We start from the raw sequence: 7,036 nt of genomic DNA on the forward strand, positions 1-7,036 counted from the left end.
ATAAGCACGAAACGACATCAACCAATCAGCATTCAGGTTTTGTCTAGCGCAAGTTAGACATTGAAAGCGCTGTCTGATTGGTGTCTACTGGAGATACATCTGTAGCAGAGTAAGAAAGATGCATGCCTTGTTATATTTTCGATATGGTCTTGGCTCTTTTTATAGCGACACAGGGGACTCGGTGACAGTCAGGAGAGGGAGAGACACATGGGAGACTCAGGTGGCAGAGGGAGAGACACACGGGAGACTCAGGTGGCAGAGGGAGAGACACATGGGGGACTCAGGTGGCAGAGGGATTGAGACACAATGGAGGCTCAGGTGGCAGAGGGAGAGACACACGGGAGACTCGGGTGGCGGAGGGAGAGACACACGGGAGACTCGGGTGACGGATTGAGAGACACACAGGAGACTCAGGTGGCAGAGGGAGAGACACACGGGAAACTCAGGTGGCAGAGGGAGAGCCACACGGGGGACTCAGGTGGCAGAGGGAGAGCCACACGGGGGACTCAGGTGGCAGAGGGAGAGCCACACGGGGGACTCAGGTGGCAGAGGGAGAGCCACACGGGAGGCTCAGGTGGCAGAGGGAGAGACACAATGGAGGCTCAGGTGGCAGAGAGAAAGAGAGGGGGACAGAGGGAGAGACACCTGGGAGACTGTGACAGAGGGAGAGACAAATGGGAGACTCAGTGACAGTGGATTAGGTCCAAGGTGTGTTTGGGTGAACAGCTGCTTTGAATAGACGTGCTTGGTGCTAGCTACAATAATAAGCCAAGCAAAATAAGAACAGTCATCACAAACAGACGCCCAGCAGTAAACATCCCTTTGTACAACTAGATATTATTGCTCAGCTGTGTGTTCAGTCATGTTTTGGTTTCCAATTTATAAAAATCTGCCAGAGAGAGAGAGAGAGCGATGGCTCCATCTCACACACGTCCAGGACTTCAGGGAACACTAAAATACAGGGACACATTCAGATGGAGTCCAACACTAGCAGACGCACAGACTGCCAATACTCCCATCATCCTGTCATCTGCCTCTTCTGTCTCCTTACCAGCCCCAGATCCCAACATAGATCCATACAGACACTTTCATACTAGGGTGGCCAATCCCGGGATTGGCGGGATCCCGGGATTTGGCCCCCAAAACGCCAGGATTTCGATCATGGGATTGGAGTTTCCAATCCCAGGATTTCGGGATTAGACTGCGCATGCGCAGTCTAATCCCGGGCAGCGTCTGAGCGGGTGCTCAGCAGCTGCCCGGCTTCTCCCGTCTTGGGCAGCGCGGATCTGCACAGCGTGCCGACGTCAGAGGCCACGCTGCGCAAGCCGCACAGGCTGCCTGTGTCCGTCCTGTCCCCGGACCAGCCCGCCTGCCCGCCCAGCAGCGGACCAGCCGGCACAACTGCCCACGAGCGGACAAGCCCGCTTACCCACCAGCGGACCAGCCCGGGTTCCATCACCCCAGCTCGCCCACCCACCCGGCCGCACCACGCATCTGTAAGTAAATATGCGGGGTGGCCGAGGCGGGTTTTTTATATTAGGGAAGCCAATCCCGGGATTGGGCATTTTTCAATCCCGAATTCCGGGATTGAAAAAATGCCCCGGGATTGGCTTCCCTAATTCATACTTCAGTACCAGTAGATCTCTGGGCATCTGCTAGTAGATCATGACCAAATGAACAAAAATACACTTGAACTGACATCTCAGGTCTCAGAACGCCAGCTCCCAGTAGTGCAGCATGCCCCTGATGTCATTATGTTACCGGAGTGCTTTGAGGAGCCCTCTGCAGCTGCTATATATCAGGCTGTCCCCACACCCACAGACTGTAATACCGTGGTTACCGTTCTGTACCAGCACATAGACTCCTTACAGCTCCTGGATGCAGTGTGTGGGACATACTTGCCTACTTTTGAAAACTAGTTTCAGGGAGATTATAGTTGGTAGTAGAATTTTGCACAACGCCCCATTGAGGGGGCGTGTCATGCTCCACCCAAAGGGTGTGACTAGATCCATATATGGAGAGATTGTGAGATGAGATTGTGAACGTGGCACCTAGAAGCGTGGGTGTGCACTGCTACATCTGAGGGGAATCTTTTTAAATGACTTCTATGCGTATGTAGATTAGACCCAAAGCAGTTAGTAAGAGCTACTATACTAGTACCATATTTTTATTCCATCCAAGCAACTAGTTGGATGGTTGGAGGAAAGTTGGTCTGATGTGTGGCCAGCATTAGTAAAGTGCTGAGATTCAGTGTAAATGTATCTTTCTCTCATTCCTTTTCCCCAAAAAATTTAACAGTGTAATGTGGGCTAGGTGACATGAGGGAGATTGCTAGACTGATGAGGGAGAGAGGGAGATTGCTGTTATTTCAGGGAGTCTCCTGCAGAATGCAGGAGGGTAGGCAGCTATCGTGTGGGATTTAATTGTCTGATACGGGTGGTACAGAGGCTGTTGGCTGATGCTGCTGGAGCACAGCCTCTTCTTATGCATTCATATGCCACCCTGAGTACATGGTACCATGCTTGTGTCCTGGTTATCAGCTGCTGACTGACTAATAGGTTCAATAACAATGCCAATTTCTCTTCCACAGAAGGCATGGTACAATGTACAATCCGGCAAGTTGTATTTAATAAACTCCACCCTCATTTATTTATGTTTTTCAATAAAACAATCGCTTGTATACTTGTGCAATGTATATAGTATATTACAAGTTTACAGTATGGTAGGGGGAGAAATAAGAGGTTCAGAAAAACAACACCTGTTGTGGGAAGTACTGTAGCATAGGGCCTGTGAGCCTGATTCAGCGGTGGATGCTATGTACGCAGAGTTGCTGATTCTTATGTATTCATGTCTGCAAAAATATGTTGTCACCATCTCTACTGGCAGTGATGCCATGTGCAACTGTGACCGCCATCGTACAGTTCACTTTCATGCATGCGGAATAGCAAAGCAAAATTGCTTACCTGAGCAAATATCAGTATATGGGCCACCTCTGAATCAGGCCCATTGACAATGGTAGATCCCCCACTAATTACGTAAACTAAAAGTAGATCCCGGGTCACAAAAGTCGGGCCACCCCTGGTCTAGTGTGTACCTAGCGTAAGTGTTCTCTGAGAACTGAGGCTGGGAAACGCTGTTGTATGCGGTTTATTACATATAGAGCGTTAACCCAAAATATATTTCTATTTAGTAAATCATATCCGATTTCCGGCATCTCCAAGTCATTAATTCCTATTTGTATAGGACCTGCCTGATTATAAATGCATCCTGCAGAATAAGGCGCAGTTTGGTGGCATGTTACTCTGCGCCCCTGAATCCCGGCACAGGGAGAACTTCCAACTCTCTTCTGCTTTGTTTTAAGAGCTGGCTACTTTTTAGGCTGAAAGTGATCCCAAGGTAAACACAGGCAAGGCGTGACTCAGTCCTATAAATATTAGCCATCCATAACTCAGCTGTTCCGTCATCTAAATATTAGGAATACCTTACAGCCTGGACATGCGGAGAAGGAACAGTGTGCGTCTTCATACCAACGTACTTCTGGCAGTTTACACACCGGCTTTAGAGCACAGGCCAAGAACCGAGTTCTCTGCATTGTATAAGAGTGCCTGGGGCTTATTAGCCTGTAATCAGAGGGAACGTCATGCTTTATATTATACCGGACCCACAGCTGCTACAGAATCACCTTTTGGTCAACAAACAATATACAAGTAGTCGGGATGCATCTAGGACATAGGAGGAGACTGTGCTGAGTAATATATTGTATGACAGTTGTTTATTGTGTATGACTGTATATGGAGCACAACTGAACTTGTATTGGAAAACAGCAGCAGATACTGTATTGTAGCACTTTTGTACATATCCAGAGGCTCAGCTGCACAGATATATAAATGTGGCACATTCATTAAATCCACACTTGCCTATCCTCCCAGAATGGCCGAGGGGCCCCAGAAAATTGGACGAACCCCCCTTGGGCCCACCGGAAAGGTGGCAAGCCTCCCGCAATTTCCATGGACCCCCCACATCACATTTGACCAACATTGATTAATGTTGGCGCGCGCAGTGCTTCGGGGATGTGGCAGGGTTACAATGGAGTAATTTTAGCCCCGCCCCCGCTCTGTAGACTCATGAATTGTGGCATTTTGCTGGAAAGTGGTGAAGGGGCCGCAACCTGCAGATCAGGGTCTCCTCCCCCTTCAGGAGCACTTACAAGTATGATTAAATCAGCAGAGTCTCCTGGTGCGTCCTAGTTGCATGGCATTGGGAAAGACACATTTTCAGCCCCCCAGAAATTGGGCAGAAGGCATTCAGTGATGCAGCGTGTAAGATGTGCTTACCCCAACAGGTGACACGGTGTATAAAATGACTACTTCTAGAATATATTTTTGGCCCGAGAGTTGGTCACAGATAGCGGAGTCTACTGGTGATCAACCGCCTGTGACTACACTGATGCTATGGGAGGTGACTCCGCCTGACTCTAGCTACATACGTCTGCGGCTGTGACATGGTTAATGCACAACACAAAGAAAAGCAGCCCTTGTATTCAATGATAAATGAGTGAATGAACTTTGAAAAAGTTTTTACTGATATATTATAAACCATGACCTAATACGACGTACACACCAAATTAACAATAAAAATAATTAAAGTAAAAATAACACTATAGCTTTCCTTTTTAGCTGCGAGACACACATGTGCAGGCCCCCTGGATGCAAGCACCTTCAGCAAATTATTACTTTGCCGTGGCGGTCTCGGCATTCCAGGGTGGACACTTCCCCCCCCCGGCGTTTCATGGCCGTGCCCACAAAAACACTGAGCGAGCCCATCGAATGCAGGCATGCCCCTGCCTGCTCAGGGCAGGCGCATGATGTCGCTGCCCTCCCTGATTTTGCCTCCATGCAAGCAGACGCCGAGTGACTCCCAGGTCACGTTGCAGCTGCGAGCACCGGCCAGAGGAGGAGCAATCATTCGATGATGTGACTATTGAAGGATTTCTCCATTATGCGCTTGCTAGCGAACAGATGTGTACCCGTACACATCTTCGCAGCCCTGCACATGGGTTCGTATGGCGGGGGCATGCATTTAGCGAGGCAGCATTAACCTGCTTGCTGGGCTCCGAACATACGCTGCCCAGCAAGCAGTTCTGAATCGGGCCCACTGTGTAATGCTTGTGCCGTACAATCTCATTAGAGTATCCGGAATCAACTAAATGTTTTTTTTTTCCTCTTAACACAAGTGTATGAAAATATTGGTTAATGCATCTGTCCCCGAATATGGGCGTTACCTCACACCGCAGGAATAGAGGAGTTACCTCACACCGCAGGAATAGGGGCGGTATCTCACACCGCGAGAATAGGGGCGGAACCTCACACTGCTGGAATAGGGGCGGTACCTCACACTGCTGGAATAGGGGCGGTACCTCACACTGCTGGAATAGGGGCGGTACCTCACACTGCTGGAATAGGGGCGGTACCTCACACTGCTGGAATAGGGGCGGTACCTCACACTGCTGGAATAGGAGCGGTACCTCACACTGCTGGAATAGGGGCGGTACCTCACACCGCTGGAATAGGGGCGTTACCTCACACCGCTGGAATAGGGGAGTTGCCTCACACCGCTGGAATAGGGGAGTTGCCTCACACCGCTGGAATAGGGGCGTTACCTCACACCGCTGGAATAGGGGAGTTGCCTCACACCGCTGGAATAGGGGAGTTGCCTCACACCGCTGGAATAGGGGCGTTGCCTCACACCGCGGGAATAGCGGCGTTTCCTCACACCGCGGGAATAGGGGCGTTTCCTTACACCGTGGGAATAGGGGCGTTTCCTCACACCGCGGGAATAGGGGCGTTGCCTCACACCGCGGGAATAGGGGCATTGCCTCACACCGCGGGAATAGGGGTTTTGCCTCACACCGTGGTAAGAAAGCGCTACAGACCGGGGACTGTTTGCGAGTACAAGTATTCCTTGACCGCAAAGACATCTGTACTGCACCAAACACACACAGACCGAGCTTAATCTGCAATCATGTGTGTCCTTCATCTGTGGGAGGAAACGCCTACAACGTGCTAACACAGACAGTGACGTGGTTGGAAGTGCACCTGTGGGCTCGGTGCAGTGTGGCTGCAATGTCGTCTACTGTGATACTATGCAAGGGTCAGATGCCTTGCTAAGCTACCTCTGCGTCAGCAAACTTCACTCTTACCAATTGGAGGCCACGTGGATGGTAAAGCATAAAAAACAAAAAGAAAAATGTCAAACTTTCCATATGTCAACCTCCGTAGTCAACCTGTTGTCAAAGTCAACCTAGTGCATGTCAAACTTCTGTTGTTGACATATTTGACTGTATCTAGATAGACATATCGGAGGTTTCACTATGCCTGGGCTAGAAGCATCTGGTTGCTTGAATATTACATATATCTGTCTCTCCCCCTCATCTCTATGTTACTGGGTAATAATCCGGCAGGTGGTGGCCTCCTTCCGAGAAGTAGAGGCTGCTCCTCACCTCCACAAATAAATTCCTGTTTGACACTGGACATCTTCCAAGTATCAGGAGAAGAGACAGGCTGTGCGCAGCAGTATAAACAAGCCTGGCCGTGCCGCTGCTGGAACATTGGGAAGGCAGTGTATGCCGGAGCGCTCTGCTTATAGTCTACCATTGACCTTCTCTTACCTTAACCCACTGGGGGCTCGAAAAGTACACAAGCTCCTCTGACAAGTGCACTGTGAGGATCCCTCTGAAGTCGGATTCACTGAAGTTAATGACACTACATGGATGATGGAAAATCTGATGGAACGCACTGGAAAAATGAACATTTCTAGTTGTTTTTAAGGAACACATGTTAAGACAGTTATTCCATTAATTTAACCCCCAGTGTTGCTGCTAACATCCCCCTGCAACACTGCTAGGGTGAAGATTACACAAGTCCTTCCTCAAATGGCAGGATCCTAGGGCACAGCTAGAACCCATACTGAAGCTCAAGGCAATGCAGGTTTGGAAGTCACAGCGGCGGGGAATGCGACTGCAATTGGCCGTGGGTGT

The sequence above is a fragment of the Crinia signifera genome, chromosome 11 (genome assembly GCF_055691185.1).
Source record: "Crinia signifera chromosome 11, ASM5569118v1, whole genome shotgun sequence".
NCBI classification, from domain to species: domain Eukaryota; kingdom Metazoa; phylum Chordata; class Amphibia; order Anura; family Myobatrachidae; genus Crinia; species Crinia signifera.